This window comes from Tamandua tetradactyla, chromosome 15 (assembly GCF_023851605.1).
Source record: "Tamandua tetradactyla isolate mTamTet1 chromosome 15, mTamTet1.pri, whole genome shotgun sequence".
Classification (NCBI taxonomy): Eukaryota; Metazoa; Chordata; class Mammalia; order Pilosa; family Myrmecophagidae; genus Tamandua; species Tamandua tetradactyla.
The window spans coordinates 58,733,528-58,753,247 of NC_135341.1; the positions used below are offsets into that span (position 1 = coordinate 58,733,528).

At 38.4% G+C, this 19,720-nt stretch overlaps 1 protein-coding gene and 1 pseudogene across 13 annotated transcripts in view; one reads left to right on the forward strand and one right to left on the reverse strand.

The window, feature by feature from the left end:
• LOC143657769 (E3 ubiquitin-protein ligase Mdm2-like) overlaps positions 1-1,507 on the forward strand; it is a 29,139-nt pseudogene extending 27,632 nt beyond the window's left edge.
• The window catches only part of RBMS3 (RNA binding motif single stranded interacting protein 3), a 705,592-nt gene that overhangs the window by 583,199 nt on the left and 102,673 nt on the right, over positions 1-19,720 (reverse strand). The window lies entirely within an intron of this gene.

The window sequence follows — 19,720 nt, forward strand, 5'->3', positions numbered from 1 at the left end:
TGTGATTGCCAAACCTAACTCAATTATTTCTTAGGGAGAGGAGAGAGGATGCTGTAGAAGAAACTTAAGTGCTGGGCTCCATGGGTCAGCTCCTGAATCCTGAAAGCATCTTCCTATACTAAGATTCTTAGGTGCTATCTATTTAAGTTAAATTATAAGTATATTGCATTTGTTTATATTAAGATTATTTGATTCTTTATATTTCAATCAAAGTATAAATCTCTTAAAGAACAAAAATATGGCTAATATTCAGCCATAGAGCACAGTGGTAAAGAATGAAACTGACAGCCTAGGTTTCTGACACAAGCTCCATCAATTGCTAATCATATTAACTTGGGGAAGTTTTTTAATCCTCTGAGCCTCAGTTTCTATTCTGAAAATTGAGGATCATACTGGTAGCTCTACCTCATGACTAGGTGAATGGATATAAACCACACAGAACAACTCCTAGTTCCCAGAAGGTAAGCAGCAATTATAACTGATGCTACAAGAGTAATTGTCATCATCTGTTCTGTGATATGTTTTTAAATTTAGTATTGATCTGCATTTGCATCAGCATGGCTTCTACAAGATGTTCCAGAGACCTTCTGCATTATCAGAGCTTCAACTTGGCGATACATATATAAGAAAATCAACATGTAAGTTTTATAAATGTAATTTTTAAATGGTGATCAAACTTACAATTTCTTCTTTGGCAATACAAACCTGTATACAGGTAAGTGACTGTAAAACAGACAGAAAATTTTGATTTTTAAAATTAAAAATTCGGCCAATTTTAACTATTGCTTCACTTTTTAAATGAAAACAAAGGGAATTTCATAGGATTAGAAGGACATTTGGGCATTTCTAACTGAAAGTAGACAGTCTATCAAAAGTAAAATGTTAACTAAAATTATGAAAACATAAAAACGTGTGTGTGAGTATATATATATGATTTTTTAACACTTAAAGATCTTAAGGGTTATAAACAATAATTTCTAATGCCAATCCAAGTTCTGGCTCATGGCATGTACACTAGAAATATCTGCTGAAATATTGAACAACAAGACAAAGCGGTAGAACTTAACAGGTGAAGTGTAAGGAATGTTTGGCTGGATGATTGAGGGGGGAGTTGTGATTTGGTTTAATGAGCCAGACCACCTTTCATCAGGCCTCGGAAAGTGGCTGGGATTGTCATTTAGGGAGTGCTAACCGTTTGAAATGAATGCATTGCTCTGTGTCAGTTTTAAAGATTACAATCGCAGCTTTTAGTGCAGATTTCATTTTTAATAATCTCCTTAAAGATCACTAAAAATATCACCCCACCATGTCATTTGTTTCTTTCACACCGATGGCATTCCTACTGTTTAAAACTAATTGCTTTTCTGCATTATCTTAAGGCCAGCTCAACAGGAAGAATCGGGAAGTAGCAGGCCTGGGGGCCACGGGCGGGTTCACGGGAAGAGCGGTGGTAATGCTGAATGAACGGTTCCTTCAGAAATTTGGCTCTAGGCAAACATCCCCATGACTGACAAGGTAACCTGAAGGCTTCTTAAACACAGGTCTGGGACTTTATTTACATCTTTCTGGAAGATAATCTGGAAATTATGTTCATTTTTTATTTAACAATTAGGACAGGCTGCAGGGGAAAATGATGATCTGGGTTCAGCTGGAATTTCCATGGGGATAGTCAAGTACTGCTTAACCTCTCTAATCTAATGCACCTCTTTTAAGATGGCAGAATTGGTTCAAACGTTGTATAGTATTTTCACATCTTCTCGATAATACAAGCTAAAAGGCCAAGCAACAAAATAGATTGCCCAAATCAATCCCAAGGTCAATAAGTAGATGCTGAGTAATTGCAGATGCATCTACAATGGTTGGATTTTCTCCTCAGCTCTGGGGACAAATGAAGCAGACCATTGGACAAGTGCCACATAATTTGCAAATTGAGTTAAGCAAGATGTGCTTAGGTAAGTCTGTGTGTATCTAAGTACGTATGTGTGTGATAACCTACACACCTAATTAATAAACACCCCTTCCTTCCCTCCTTTCCCCAAATACTTTATGACCACATGAGTGGAAAAGTGGCAGTCACAATAACAAAGATCAATTATGCCCCCTATGAAAATAACGTACCCCATTTACTTGAAGTAAATTTTGAAAACCAATTAAAGCTGAACAAGAATCTGCATAGATTCAGAAGCACTGGTAGAAAAAGGAAACATTTTCTTTTCTTAGAACCACATAAGAATGAAAAAAAATACTTAAAAGTATGACCTAGTGCATAAATTTTCTGTGATTTTTTTTTTTTTAACCTGGGTACAGAATCATGCACATACCTGGATGTTAGAATTCAAAAGCACAAACAACAGCTTGATTATTCTGTGTCTGTTTTCTCCAGTGAGATTTTGACAAACTGGGATTCTCAGAGATAGTACAGAGGCTTTCAAATAATTTAGACATAAGGAATATGTGACCCTCCCAATGAAACCTAACTTTCAATTGAAAAGAAATTTTCAAAATATGAAATTTTAGATTTTAGTCCTGAAATTTGAAACACTTTCTAAAAACCCTAGGCACAAAATAAGTCCACGCAGTCAAGTACCCATAGTTATTGTGGATTTTAACAATAGATACATGTGTTATTCTATTCCCAGTTTTATCATCATTCATCAAAATTCAGAGGGTATAAAGGAAGAATCTAGCATTGCTAGCTCAACAATCTTCCCATAGCTAAATACCTACTAAGACCGCATTATTTAAGAATCTTTAGTCATATTTTCGTTTCTGTCATCTGGAGACATTATTTTTCAGCAGAGTTATTGGGAAATAAAGGGAAGCCACTGGGGATGCAAGGGTAGTTCAGTGGTAGAAGTGGTAGAATTTCTACTGGCCATGCAGGAAACCCAGGTTCGATTCGCAGTCCATGCCCTTCCCCCAGAACAAACAAATAGGCAAAACAAACAAATAGAAAACAAACAATCAAAAAGTCAACAAATGGTGCTGCAATAATGGGATACTCTCACGGAAAAAATGTGACCCTGCCATACAGCATACCAAAAAAAAAAGAAGAAGACAATGAGCTTTTGCAGGCACTTTTACCACATTCAGAATTGACCCAATAGTAACTCAACACTCACACCTTTGTTAGTGAAGCACATTGAAGATTTATCACTCAGGATTGATTCTGTCAATTCATCATCCTTAAATGACCTAGAGCATTTAGGGGACAGCATGGGGCACATGGGCAGAGCTGGGGGCACTGGCAAGTAATTAGAAAATCCAAAGCTACCCTGAAAGTGACAGCCTTCCTCAAAGTAACTGGGGAAAAAAGCCACATTCTGCAAGTGGTGCAGCAATTAAGTGACAGCTCTACAGAAATATAGCCATAAACTTTCAGATAAAGCATGCTCTCCACTCATGTACTTCGGTGGGACCCAACAGAGATCATTTAGATAATAGGCTGGAGAAATATCACATGTTCCCTAGCCAGTACAATGTAAAATGCAATAAAGTACTCACAAAATAAGGATGAATCATAAAATGTCAGCAATCATCTAGTGTGTCCAGACCTCATCTGATAAACCGGGGAAAGAATCCCTGAGAGGTAAAGTCACCTCCCCCCCCCCAAAAAAAAACATCTAAGTTGGTGTTACCCAAAATGTGGCCTGCAGGCTGCTACCGAGCTGCATACCGAGACCAGTCTGCAACAAGATCGATCACAGAAATTGGTGGCAAAGACTTTGAAACTTCTATGCCAATCGGACATTGCCAGGACATCCAACTGCTTTCTTCTGTATTTTACTAAATGATCATCTTCAATGGATTAGAAATAAACACAAACTCCATCTTCACCTAGATCACCTGAGACGTCCCGTTGGGAATGTCCCCTCCTGTCACTGCCAGGACAATGGTCTTCCCACAACAACCTCATGCCCTTCACTGTAGCCCAAATATGATGACGTTACGTGATCCAGGTGAGAAGAATTCAAACACGGAATTATATAATAATCAACAGAAAAGGAATATAAAACTAACTCAAATTTCTATTACCCAGAAGTTTTACATGGGAGAAGGAAGAACTCACTGATCAGTTTGGGAACTGTGATAACACTGTCTGCCTTTGGGTTGGGTTTGTATACTTTAAAAAATGTATTCGATTTTTTTTTTCCCCCACAATAGAAGCAGGGGTTAAGAACCTGTTCTTTATTAGTAAAGTTCTTCAAATTCATGTCGAAAATCTTTTTCTTTTTAACTTTTTTTATTGTATAGTATAACATATATACAAAGCAAAGAAATTTAAAAAAATAAGCAATAATTTTCAAAGCACTCTTCAACAAGTGGTTACAGGACAGATCCCAGAGTGTGTCTTGGGCTACCATACAATCCTCTCATATTTTTCCTTCTAGCTGCTCCAGAATATAGGAGGCTAGAGGGCTTAAATACTTTTTTATCATCACAATCATGTATCTGCAATCATTTTAGCAGTGATAGAAAAAGAGAGGAAGAACATTCTTGTTCCTCTCCACCTTCAGTTGCAATTCACCATTCCATCCACTTCCTGCTTCCCAGTGGCCACCTATAACTGCCCAAAAAACAGTTGTTCATAGCCCTGGAGCAACTTTCCAGAAGTGCCATTGTTTCTTCTAGTCTGACCTTTCTTGGGATTGGGCCTAAAGTTGGAGAGGCAGTTGTTACAGGACCTCGGTTAGCCCCCAACCCCCACCCTCACCCCCACCCCATCTAGGGTAACCAGAGTGATGGGAGGATGTGAACACAGCTACCCACGGAGTCCCAGGTCTTCTCCCTGAAGCCAGGTCTGGTTTGCACAGTATTATCCACTGTAGCCATGCCTTCACTCAAAGTGTTAGCAAACACTCCACATGTTTGTTCTGTTCTAAACAAGCTCCTTAAATAATATGAGACCAGTAGCTGTTGGAAAAAATATATATATATACATATCCATCTATGCCATGTGCATTTATTTCCTTTTGACCTCTTCTCTTGTACCTCAGCCTATGCGTGGCCAGGCAAGCTCCTGCCAGGATAAAGGAATAATATCTGGCACGGCTATAATTCTCGAAAAACTGTAGGTAAGTGGGGAAATATGCAATTTCTTTTTTAAGTTGCTAACTTTGTAGCTTTCTTTCTTGAGCTGAGAATAGGTCATATCTGACTAATTTATGAACAAAAGCTCAACCCCCTCTGCCTTTTCTCTCCTACTTTAAAATATTCAAGGCTCCTCTTATACTTTCATGGATCACTGCAGGGCCTGGTACAAATAAAAAACTCAGTAAATAAAATATAAACAGATAGCTATTGTATGAGATCATAGTGTCTTTGCCTCTTTCTGTTTGGAAGTGATGAACTGCTTTGTGCCAGAAAACTTCAGTTCATCGTCCTAGCCCTGGCTATGAATTCCTCTTTTATCAGCCCAGTTTCAATATTCTTTGCTATAAAGTTCCATGCCACATATTGCAAGTATTATACAGAGCACAGTCCCTCCCCTTGAGGAATTCAAAATTGAATACCAGTTCCAAATGCTAAAAGATACTGTATTTTGGAGTCAGCTCAGGGTCTACAGGGCAAGTCTCCACCATCTGCAGCTCTTTGACTGCTTATATTTCTATTCAAGAATATTTGTGATCATATGGGAAAGAATTTTCCTGATCTCTCTCCCTCTGAAAAGATCAATACAGCTTACTCACTGCCATCCTTATGAGAAAAAAGTAAAGCGCATCTTACAACTACTATATAATCGTGCTCACATCTTTTGTTTCTCTTGTTGCAAATACCTACATCCCCACTTAATCCGTTCATTCCAGGAACATTTATTGAACACAAACTCTCTGCAGGGAGTACAAAAACAAAATAAGTCACCATCTCTTGAATATTTTGACTTATTTCTAAGATGCGTGATTGGACTGTGTATATTTGGCTTAATATATGGTTCGCTGGAGTTTTTGTTGTGCCCTTTACTGGAGTAAAGATACTCCAGATAACCTGTTCCTTCATTAGAATAATTTTTCCAACACACATGCCTCAGGAGACTCAAGGCCATAGCGTTTACTACTTTTTCCGCTATATATCCAAAAGCCTCAATGTATTACCGAGAGTGTTTTTTGTCCCTGTCAATGCAAAAAATCCAACACTGTGACATAAAATAAAGAACACTGAGAGTGGCAGTCGTCCATGTCCCACAACTAACAGACCCGCTTGGTGGCTGAGCTGCTCGCTCCATTCCAGTACAGGCAGCCGCACGATTGTACTTGACATTTAAAACGCTTCACTCTGGGTAACTCTGTTCAAAGCTGCCTTTCTTTAATTTGAGACAATTTCCTCTTTTCCAGTTTTAAACAATTAACTACCATAACCATGACCATGAGCTAGGAAAGACCGGCAGCAGCTGTCTGAACACCGAAGAGAATAAAACCTCAGCACGAAAACTTTCCTCATGCAGGGAGCTTCCCTGTAGAACAAAATTGAAAGGAAATTAAATTCAAGTTCAGTTTTACTCATAAGCAGAAGTTGAAAGGATGGCAGATTTCTGCGCTTAATCTTCACTCAGAAGTTCCCACTGACGTCATCCTACACATCTACGCTCCTTTATGACCCTAAAATGATTGTCACTGATTAAATTAAAAGGCAACCCAGTCTTGCTCTATCGATTCTTAAGGCATGCCCTGGGCTTAAAGAACAGTTCTAAGCAGCAGCAGTATTCATTCCTGTAGCTCGGCAATAATGAGGATATTAACTGTCTTCTCCTGATGTAGAACTACTTTGTTCTGAAATTCTCTCCTCTTCTGACAAAGGTTAGACTGAAAATGCGTAGACTGTAAATGCAGGGGGCCCTTGTTAATTTCAGACAACTGAAGTCTAGAATTACATATAATCCATAATTTTGTTTTCACCATGATTAGGTGGAATTTCACCAAACTGTATTTTATACCAGTGTTCGATGAGAGAACATAACATTTTTAATAAAGGCCATTTTTTGACAGTGATGACAATGCTGGAGATTCTATTTTATTTCTTTACTTCTTTGTTGGTTTAGGTTATGCCTCACTGAGAGTTCAGAGGTTTTCTTTACCTGTAATTCACGTTAACACTTCAACACTTAGGACACTCACCTTTAACGAGATGGCAGAAACCCTCTGACACAAGTATTGGAAGGTTTGAGTAGTTGCAAGTTATATTCCTTCCTTGTTGGTTTGCACTCGGATTTTTTCATGGGTTTTCAGCTATGATGATGTCCACCGGGAACTAACTCTCCTCTAACCTTCTGGCTTTCCCTTGTTCCATCGCCTTTCCTTGGTATAGGGCAGGAGGGGCTCTATCTCCTTTCTCCCCACCCCCACCCCTCTATCCCCTCCCCACACCTATTCCTGCCTCTCCTGCCTGCTCACTTTCTTTTATTTTTAATCTCCTCTTCCTCCACTGACTCCTGGCAACATGCTCAGCTCTCTCCATGTTTCATATCCTCACTGGATCTTCCTTTTCTCCTACGTACTGTTCTCACCTTCTCTTTTACTTAATTATTGACCTTCCTGAACAAGTCATTCACAGGTGTTTCTTACATGTCCTCAATTTCCCCTTAGCCTGAAAGCCCTCTCAGGTGTGTGTGTGTGTTCTGTAGTCACTCTAGGGAACCTGCATCTGCACAGGTGCTCTGATATCACTACTCACCCAATCCAATAGGCTTTTCTCAGCTGTCATTTTTCTTCACAGTTTTGGAAGTAGTTGTATCCTGCACTGTCTCGATATTCTTGGATCTACATTCCTGGTTTCAGTCAGTCCTGTCTTTTGCCTTTCTTCCACAACATTTTGATGGCCCAACCCGTCCTTTTGGGATGCCGGTTCCTTGTGTTCCCCTGCCTCCATGCAGTCCAGGAAAGTATATTTCAAAGATTCTCTACCACTGTTTCTCTCTTTTAAAGATTTATCCGTTGTTTTTGAAGAATGATTCCCAATACAAATTCAGAGCAAATCTGTTTCCTATTACTTGTTAGTTATGCTAAGGAAATAAACAGGAGAAGGTAACTCATTATCTAACTCAGGTATGCCCATTATAAGGAAAGATATGACCACTTCTGGTCAACTGGGTTCAAACCTAAGACTCACCATTTATTCTCACAATCCCTTACTCCATAGCACCTCGGCAATTAAGATCAGGAGCCTTAATGCCCTCATTCTCTCACTTTATTTGCATTGCTTCTTCTCTAATTGAGTTCTTCATTATCTGGTGCCTTTTAAACTGCTTGCACAGTCTCCCAAATTGTTTCCCAGACTTCCATCTTTTCAGAACTCCACATATGGATGCCAAACAAAATTAATTTCTTGAAGAACAATGCTGATTACATTGATAGCCTGCCTAAAAAACCTTCCGTGGTTTCCAACTACATAATGAGTTACATAGCTCCTTCAACCTTAACGTTCCCTTATTCTCCAAACTGAACTTTCCAGTCTGTAATTCTACTGATAGACCATGCGTGCTCTGTGATCCTAGCAAATGAGTCTGCTTGTTCTCCCTTGGAAAGGTAATGGATTTCCTAATATTTCTCATGATTACCCGCAACAATTTCACATGTAGAACTAAAAATTGTCTATTCAGATCTACCTTAAAGCTATGGACTTGAATGGAGATGGATTCCCTCATTTGGCTTGACCAAATGTGATCCTTTCAAACATATTGATGCCCACACATATTTCTTTGCTCCTTTTGGGGGATTTTTATTACATTCTGCCTTGTTCAAAATTAAAGAACATGCATTTTCCCAATTGCCATTTGATTGTAAACTCCTTGATGGCAGGTATCTAGCTTTATAAATCTTTGTAGAATCTGTGGCATCGAGCACATTGCTTTGAACCCAGGAGACAGCCCATAAATATCCTTAAATTGATTCAACTATTTGTCCCAGAATAAAAGACAACATTTGATTACATTAGTAGCTTTCCTCCCCAAAAGGGATGGAAGATAGACCTTTTTTAAAAAAGATTAACACTTTAGCTGAGAATGTTGTTTTGTATAAAAACCTTTCTGCTTCTGAATCTATAAAACATTTGGTACAGTTTTGTTCCATCTCTTTGAAAGCTGAACACAACAACCTGGTATAGAACTAAAGTTACATAGAGTAACTTTAGAAACTAGATTCTTTTCCCCTTAAAAATCCATCTATCTGTCTGTTCTTAAAAAAAAAAAAAAAAAAAGCATATTTCTTACATGCATTTGTGACCTAGCTAGGATTGGCCTTGGGACAGTCCTGGCCAATAAGGCATAATTGGAGGTTGACTGAGTGAGCATTGGGGGAAAACATCTTACTTGTAATAAGGGTGTAGACTCAGCTAGCACACATCTCTTCCTTTTGGTCCTTTTCCCTTGGCCTTTGTCAGGCTTTGATATAGGCACAATGCAGGGTATTGGTGCAATTAGGGCATGATGCCTGCAAGTTCTGCAGCTATTTTGAGAACATGAGTCTAAAGACAACGTGCCGTGGGTGTCTGAAACTTTTGAGCAGCTGTTCTGCCCTGGAGTGCTTCACTCAGCCTCCTTTCACAAAGAAAACCTTAAAATTACAAGTGCCTGATAGATTTTCTCTTACCTGTAACTAAAAGCATTTATTTCTTAATCCAAGATGCTTGATAAAATTGTACCTCAGCCCACATATGCAGGAAACAGTGATCTTTGTTAAAAACCACCTTCAGATTTAAATTCTATATTACCAAAATATTATCTCTAAGAGTGTGTTATATGAAAAAGAAAATATATACATTTTCTATTTACCCATCTATTTATCTATCCTATCTGAATAGAGGATCACAGCTGTTTAAGGTTTGAGTTTTGTTTGTTTTGATTGTCCCAAATTACTATGTACTGCAATTTATGAGAGGAGGTTAAAATCGTCAGAGACAAAGGGGATGAGTCTGAGCTAGAAGAAGAGAGGAAGCTTGATGCAGGAAGAAGTGATTTTCCAAAGCTGGCATTCAGCCTGTAACGCTGCTTAGCACTGGCAGGCCGTGAGCACGGAAAACGGAAACACCTTTCTGGGGAGATCTACAGAGCGATTCACATGCTCAGCAGGCATTTCCCAGATGCACAGCAGAAAAGTGTAAGAAAAGCAGCAAAACTCTTCAAAGCTAAGTTCCAAGAGCCTAATCGCATCCTTCCCATTATAAGGGTCCTCCTGTGTGTTGCCCAACACCATAAAAAATAAGCTGGTTGAGATTTACAGTCCTTGGTTTTATTCATGCCATGTAAACATTTCTTGGGTCACTTGACACTTGCAGCAGCAGCACATGGAATTCTTGGAAGATGGTGTCATTTCATCACTAAGAACACTGTTTCACTGCACACACATGTTGAGAGCATTTCTAAAAGTTCAAGTCACAACTGTCGTGACAGGCAATGGCCGGGGAGATCTAAGAAAGATACTTTCATCTTAAATTGAGAAGAATTTCAAATCGCAAAAATAATTGTTTTTCTGTTGTTGTTTTTTCCAATCCATGCCCTGGTTATTATCAGCTAAAAAAAAATAGTTCACTCTTTCCCGTAGTTGGCACATGGTTCTAGAATATGCAGTTTATGAGACATTGGCTACTAGATTACTTCTCAAGGACTAAGAGAGAGGGAAAAAAGAAAGAAAGTCACTTCACTGGTCCAAAAGTTCCATTTATCTATCCTGTTAACCACCCAAGAAAGATCTGGAAAGGCTGTGTTTGAGTGGGAAAGGCAAACTCTTCAAACAGTGAAATTAAAGAAATAATGAGTAAACTTATAAAAATATCATGTTAGAATACCGGCTATTGTGGAGTTGTTTAATATATCTGTGTACTGTTTTCATTCCCACAAAAATCTTTATCAGTATTGTCATTACCTCCACTTGCTAGATGAGGAGTCTGCAGTTCAAAGAAGTCAGCTCATCATGCTCACAGAGCTGATGGGTGGTAGAGAAGGAATTTAAACTTGGGTCCATTCAGAGCTAAAGACTTTCCACTCATTAACTGCATGGAGGGCAGTTATGCATGTAATTCCCTAAAGGCCATGATGAGGTTTTAAAGCAGTCTCTTCCACATCCTTCCTTCCTCACCACATTTTGAACACTCGGGCATCATGGAAGCATTGCTTTTATTTTTTCTGTCACTGGTCCCAGAACTGATCCCATTCCCTGAGGTTATGGGATCACTTGTTTGCAGCTCACCTATGACAAAAATGAAGAGGAAGTTTGGAGAGGAAGAGCCAGAAGTGGGGAGGGAAGAGGAAATGAAGGATTGAGAAGAAAAAAAGAGAGGAATGAGGGGGAGAGTTTGGTGGCATGGTTGTCTGCTTAGGTGATCTGTTGTTTCTCTTGAAGAGTAAAGCTAATCTCACTTCTTCCTTCTAATCTACCCAAGGGCTGGTATTGCACGTGGTGACTATAAATAGCAAAAGTTGGGGAGAACCATTTGTGAAGACCCAGGGCCCTGGTCCCTGCCTCCATATTGAGAATAAGTTACTGCACGTAGTCACCTACAATGACTGGGACAGAAGGTAAAAGTCATCAGACTTCCTCAGGGGGGAGGGGGAAGAATGTACTAATGGTATCGTAAACAAAACATTAAAACTCCCCTCCCTTGATCCCTGTTGATAACAAACCTCCAGACCCTTGTGTCATAAGACCCTGCTGAAACTCTGTTCTCACACTCTGTCCTAAACCTTATGAGCCCTTGCACTCCCTGCTCCCTTTGCAGAGCACTAACTGACTTTTCCTGACCATTTCCTGACCTGGGAAGAATCTTCTCCTGTTCAGAAGTCCCAATAAAATCAATGTCTAACTCTCTGCCTCGTGTGTCCCTTGTCTTAGGGCTGTATCAACCTGAGCTCTTTTCAGATCTGGGTTGGAACACCATTCACCACTGTAACCATTTAAGACCAAGGTCAATCTTTTGAGGTAGCACCACCACAATCTGAGAACTAATGTGCACTCATTAACAAAAAGGATCTTGGGATCTCAAAGAAGAATGCAACCAGTCTTTGAAAATGAATAAGCAACTATGATCCATGGGAAACATATCACTAGACCATAATAGATCATAACACATGAGTAAATGTCAAAGACCATGTAGTCAAAAGCTTAGTGAACAGGCACTTTACATACCGCACACATATTCATAGCATGCCAAGTAAACCAGACAACTGTGCACATAAACATGCATTTAAAGAGTGTCAGTTTGTTAACTCTGTCTGTATTTCTCCTTAAATGAAATGATCTGCAGTGCATATTGAATTTGTGTTCCTAGACCATATGGGGCACAGACATTTGAAAATGATGATGCACAATTTCATTATTAAACACTCAGCAGGCTTCAAAGACAACTGCATTTCATTAATAATAAATAATAAAAAATGAAAACAAGTAAAATATTAACATATCAAACACCTCCACATTGCAATTTTTATGCACAAAATATCTTACCTTCCCAAGAGACTGAGTCCTTGCCTGATTGTAAGTTAGGTATTTAGCAAAGAAAATAAACTCTTTCAGAAGAGTCAAATAAACAGAAGCCTCAAGCCACCACATTAAATGGTAACCTAGTGCCTCATTTTTAAAAAAATCTTTAATTTGGACATAATTCCAAATGCAGCAAGTATAGTACAAGGAATATCCAAGGGTACCCATACATCATTTTCCCTGGTTCACCTATTAACATTTTGTCCCATTTGCTTTCACGTTTGCTGCTCTCTCAATCTAGAGATAGATCTAGCTATGCCTCTATCCTTCTATCTAATAAAAAAAACATTTTTTCTGGAGTATCAGAGAATAAATTATTACAATATGGCCCTTTATCCCTAAAAGCTTCAGTGTGAATTTCTTAAGAATAATGATATTATCTTATATGACTACAATAAAGTTCTCAACATCAGTAACATTAGCATTAATACAATATTTTAATCTAGAGCCAGTACTCCAATTTTGTCATTAAACCTAACAACGAATGTAATGGCACTCCACCCTCAACCTCCCACCCCAGTAAAGGGGCCAGACATAACGCATTTCATTGTCATGTCTCTTTTGTCTCCTTTTAAATCTGTAACAGTTCTGTGGCTTTTTTTGTGTGTGTGTGCATGTGTGTCTTTTGTGGTATTGACCTTTCTGAAGACTGCAGCTGTTTTTATAAGAATGTTCTTTATTTGGGGTTCATCTGATGTTTCCTTGCCATTAATTCTGATTAATTCAGCTCCTGCATTCCTGGCCGGAATACTACATGAGTGCTAATGTGCCCTTCTCTGGGTATCACATCCATAAGTATATTCTGTCCACCTGCCCTTCAATGGTGACGTTGGTTTTGATCACCTGGTCAAAGCGCTGTCCAATTTCTCCACGGCAGAGTTAATATTTTTTATACCTTACACTATTTCTTTAACCTTAAGCAATCTTTAGAAGTACTCTAAGACCAGGAAAATCTCCTCTCCTCACCAAAGGCATGCATTTAAATGCTAGTATCTGTGTAACAGTCAAGGGAAATGTCATAGCATTGTCCAGTTTTAAAAGCACTTTGGTTTGTTTTACCTTCTTTTTACCTAATCAGAATGCTGTAACTCAGGTAGAACAGGTATTACTCCCATTTCCCAGATGGGAATTTTTACCCTAAGAGTTTTTCATGACTGCTCACCCAGTGTTTTTCCAACACCCTACATACCTTCAGGCAAATACATATAATACATATTTATCTAGATGTACATTCAGTACACAAGCTAATACCTAATTCCAGAAGCTTGGGTATAACAGTTCCAATGCTGGTGAGAAAAACCTCATGGTAGAATATACGACCAGCAGTAGAGAGGACTAGGGTCTTGACAATTCACTCCTCACGGTTTTCACATTGGATTGGGAAACGGCAATGAGGATTTGAAGACAGCATGTATTCTTTTTTACAGATTGACTCCCAATTCAACATACCACTAAACAGAGTAAGTAAGGTTGGGGGATGGGGGGGTAGGTTTGTGGGGAGGAGCAGGCGGACAATTTGTAAATTTAAATAGGTAGATCAGGGCGGTCTTAATTGAAAAGGTGACATTTGAACAAAGTCTTGAACAGGTGTGGCAATCTAAGGAAGACAATTTCAGACAGAAGGCGGAGATAGTGCAAAAGCTTGAAGCAAAGCCATGTTTGTTTGCACAGCAGTAAGGAGGTCACAGGAGCAAAGTGGACAAACCAGGAAAGCAACAAGAGACTCAGCTGGGAGCAGGGGACACTATCATAGAGAACGTTGGGGACACGTTAATTGTGTGAGCCACAGGAGTCACGCGATCTAACTTACCTTTTTTTTTTTCTGCATGGGCAGCATGGGTCTCTGGCATGGCAGGCAAGAACTCTGCCACCGCACCACCATTGCCCGCCCTAACTTACATTTTAATAGGATTGGTAAGATTGATGCTTTAGCTCTATATGGCAAGCCTGGTTTTGCTAAATATAGTATTAAGTGGGTATCTGGGTAATTTATCATCCAATAGTCATTTTTCTTTCTTTCTACTAATGTTTTTCATCCCAAAATAAAATTAATTTAACTTAACTAAGTGTGTGTGTGTGTGTGTGTGTGTGTGTGTGTAAAATTTGGAATATATATCTCTTAAAACAACTCTGCTTGAATTCAGTTCTTCAACTTTCTCCTCTGTTTACCCACAATAATTTCAAAAGGCCCAATTCTTATCCTTACTATATCATACTGCAATATTTATTTTAAAATTGGTATTATCGTCTGGATTATGAGTTTTTTGAGGAGCGGTATGAAGTCTTACGCATCTATAACTTCCAGAATCTAAAATCCTTTCAGGGTCAGGGAGAGGGTCTCTATAATGTTGAGTGAATGACTATACGTAGAAATGAAATGTACTTGCACATATGTGCACTCAGGATATTATAAGATATGGAAAATATTATTTTCTTCCAAGGGTCAAATTAAAATGTATACATGGTACAAAAAAGCAAACTGGATTGTTTTGAAGGTCGTCACTGAAAAATGCTAAATCTGAATATACTTTAACCTTATGTAAAATTAAGGAAAATTCTCAAATGATACATTTTAAAAGGTTCACCCTTTTTAAGGTAGTATTAGGATGCAAAGTCACAGAGTGTCTAATATTTCCCTTTGTATGTATTCTCATGCAAATATATTTTGGGAGTTTACAATTCAGTCTCACGATTGAAAAAAAAAAAAAAAACTTGGCTCATTTCCTCTACATGCCAACACCATTTCTCCCCCTCTCAGTATTTATTCACAAAGTTGTAACTTTACCTTTTTAGTGTAATTTTCACAAGAAACCTGCAAAAGTTTACCCATTGCTTAACGAATCTGTAGAAATGGTAGCTCTTTTACAAAAATGTAAAAAGAAAAAGTCAGCAGGGTGAATTTGACCCTTAGCTTTGGAACAAAAATAATAGGGAAAATATAAGGCTCCTTTTTTTTTAACCTCTGCAGACACTGTGTCATTTGCAATGCTGCAACGGATGACTGCAGAAAAGTGATGCCTGGCATGACCTCTTTCCGGCTGAGTAAAAGTCACAGCAGCTTCTCTTCTGTTACTCTTCCTATCACCGAAGTGTAATTATGACTGGTCTCATTAAGGAAATTAATATTAATATGTAATATTTCTCCCACTGGGGTATCATGGTTTTTTATTTAAAATATTTTATCTGGAATTTTAATACATTCGTCTGAAGAATATTATCTACAAGGCAAAGGGTTAAAAACTTTTAGAAGGATATATTATCAAATTATGATCATTAGTATATGCTATGGATTAAATTCTAAGATATTATTTATTCATTCATTTTGCAAGCATTTTTGAGTGCCTCCTATATTGTAGGTGTTTTTGTTTTCCTTGGCTGCTCAAGCACATGGCATGCAATGGATTGGCTGAAACAATGGGAATTTATTAGCTCATGGTTTTGAGGCTGGGAAGAAGTTCAAATCAAAGTGTCATCAAGGTGCTGTTTTCTTCCCTAAGACCAGAGTTCTGAGCCTGGCTGCCAGCATCTGTGGTCTTTGGGGCCTGTGTCACATGGAAGGGCTACATGGCAGTCTCCCTAACCTCTCTGTTCTCTTCCCAGGTTCTGCAGAATGCTGCTTCTTGCTTCCTGTGGCTTTCTCTCTCTGTCTAAATTTCATTCTGCTTATAACAGACTCCAGTAATTATGATTAATTACCACTCTGATTGAGGCGGGCCACAATTTAATTCAAGTAACCTCATCAAGGTCCTGCTTATGATGAGTTCATACACAGGAAAGGAATAAGTTTAGCATGTTTTTTCTGGGGTGCATACGGCTCAAACCCACCACAGAAGGGCATGGACATAAGATACAGTGATGAAAATGCAATGTCTACTCTCATGAGCAAAGTTTCCAAGTAAGACAGAGAATAAGCAAGTAAGGAAAATTAATATATTTCCAATACCATAATATTCATTTTGCGTATGTTTTAAGGCCCACCTAAGTTTTCTCTTTCTTTTCCACTATATTTCCTTAATTTAACCCTACCATCGTCATAATCCATCTGTCATACTAAAGATAACTCTCACAATTATACTTCTCACTAAGTGTCACAATTGTATAATGCCATTGTTTTGTCTTCATAGATATTTACCTTTACAAAAATACATTTTAATATATTGTATATAGATATTGTTTTCTCCTTTTAAAAATTCCTTTATCTCAGGGTGCATGGGTAGTTCAGTGGTTAGAATGCCCGTCTTCCATGTGGAAGACCTGGGTTCGATTCCTGGACCATGCACCCACCCCCGCCAAAAAAAAAAAATTCCTTTATCTCAATTAGGCTTTCTTCAAAACAAATTTCAATAGAGAGATAATTTCATAGAGGTGTTTCCTTACAAGTCCAGTCTCCCATCTACCCTGACATAATCTGATATTTTTAGATTCATAAGTCACTGAACACTTCAGCTTTATGGGCCCCCAATTACTTGATTTCATTTATCCCACTTCACAGATAAGTAAGCAGTGGCTGTAAAATTGAGGTAGACATCCTTTCCCAAGGATCTAAACCATGTTTTTCACACCCCCAACTCCTCCCTTATAACTTTCACCAATGTGATAGGGGTCACCACCTGATGTAATTTGAATATCATTCCAAGAAAAGTTTGATCATCACTGCTAAGATTATAGTAATGCCAATAACAGCTTTTGTAGTTGTATCTCTCCTCATAAATGCTCACCAATCACAACCACAGGCAATCTCCTTTCTACCTTTTTCCTAGTTGAGCTCCTCTTTGTAAAATCATAGACAATGTCTCGCCAAAATTCAGAAGCTTGTTCAGAATATTTTCTTTGACATTTTGCTGATTCTTAACAGCTGCTGGACCTGATCTGTCACATCCATTTTCTATCAAGGTTGTCCTTCATTTTTTCCTCCTCTCTCTCTTGCTGTTTCCTCTAATCTTTCAATGGATTGCCTGTCTTTGCTATACTTGTACTGGGTAATATACCCCCAGTTTTTCCCAAATAATTTTAAAAAATCTGAGGTGGTATAGTTTTTGAGAGACCCAGATAATTAATGTGATCCAAGAAAAACTAGTTTAAAGAAAAGTTGGTCGGTTCTTCACTGCAGAATCTCTCAGAATGTGTACTATACTAAGGCATTCTTCAGCTCTCCAAGAAGGTTGGATTCGGAGAGTCAAAGACACTTTTTTCCCTACAAATAATCTCTAATATGGTGATGTCTCTTAGAATTGAAAAATCATAGTTTAATTGCAACAATTTTTTTCTTAGCAGTACATTAAAAATGTTATATGTTATTATCAAAAACATCTTGGACTTAATGAAATATGTTGGTAGGTGATATCTCCCAAGCTTTTTTTGATCAGGAAACATTTTTTCAAAGCTCAAAATATTAACAATATATCTTTGTTGAATAAGTGGTAATAGAACATATTTTTGGAACTATTGTGCCAAAATCGTATTTCTCAAATCTGTTTATTTGGAACATTTCATCCTGAATTTGGAAATCCCCAGGCTATCTACAATGCCAGGAGAGTTTGAGGAGGGGAAATTCCTGCAATCTTCAATTACAAAAGAATTTTTTAAATCTCCATAACTTTATTATTCATTCACCATGGCATTTGTTACTAAGCCATGAAGAAATAAATCAAAACTTCAGTTTTTGCAGGGGTAAAAACACAAAGGAGTGTTTTAGGATGTGTCCTTTAAAATCTCATAATCTCCACCAATACCCACCCCCACACCCAGCCCACCCATCAATTCCCACCAAAGCTGTCATGAACAAAAATGCAACTTAAGAAAAAAGAGTGTGCTGGCCATGTTCAGTAGCAGTCCACTTTCCACCAACCAGTAGTCTCTAATCACCATCACCATGAAGCAGTTCTTGGGCTACTACTACTAAAACCCAGCCCTCGTCATAGTGGTCCCCCCCCTACTATGACGACAACAAAAAGCAAACCCAGGTAAGAGAGACACAACTAAACCACAGTCTTGGTTAAGTGGACAAGAGAGGAGGCTGTACCTCCCAAAAAGGTTGGGGATGATTTCTCTTGTTTTGTATGGAACCCACTTCCTTAGTCCTAGCAGTGTCTGTTACCATAGAGAACTTTGGAACTAAGGCAAACACCTTTGGTCAGCACATCTCTCACAATCTGCTATGGGTTGAATTGTAGCCCTCAAAATATGTCCAAATCCTAATCCCGAGTCCCAGAATATGATCTTACTAGTAAATAGGCTATTTGAAGATGTGATTAGTTAATGTGGCCAAACTGGAATCAGATGGGCCCCAATTCAATATGACTTGGGTCCTTCTAAGAGGGAAATATAGAAGCAGAAGCAGAGAGAAATAGGGAGAAGATCATGTGAAAATGGAGGAAGCAGAGATTTGGAGTGATGCCTCTACAAGCAAAGGATCACCAAAGATTGTTGGCAAACACCTGAAGCTAGAAGAGGCAAGGGAGAATTCTTCCCTACAGATTTCAGATGGATCATGGTCACACTGACATATTGATTTCTAGCCTCCAGAACTGTGACACAATACATTTCTGTTGTTTCATGCCATTCAATTTGTGGTATGCAATTATGGCAGCCAAGGGAAACTAAGACACCATCCAAATCAGTGGAAAATTCATACATTGACAAGACAAGATATGCTGAATCAAGATAGTAAGTTGGATAGTAAGTTGTCTATGGAGTCAGAATATACTAAAGGATGCCCAGTCCATAAATATATGATGCTTGAGGTCATTCAGTGGGTGGTGTGTGTTCTTCAACAGTCCAGGTTCTATGACAAAACATTCATTTAGGTGCTTAAACACAAAAGCACAGGCAGTAAACACAGAGCCGAATGCAGCTCGGTTACCTAAAGAGTGGCTGCTTCCACTGTTCGTTTTTCCTTATTAAATTTGCAAATTTGACAGCAATACCAAAAGTAGGACATTTTAGAACAGAAAAAACAAAAACAAAAAGCAAAGGGAAATCAGAACCATAGCTAAGAAACATACCTGGGTAATCACAGAGGAAGAAAAGACAGTGAGAGCTGCATCTAGTTTTTCCAAATTTTTCATTATTTTTTTTCTTGTCTAGAGGGAGATTCAAACTGATCCTGCTGTTATTACTTTGCTACTTTTCCCAAGGTAGGATAATTCTCCAAAAGGATTCAATTAAATGACACTTTTAAATTTAAAAATATATATATATCAATTTTTAGTTAAATGCTAACTTCCTCTACCCAAATCCTCTCAAACCTACAC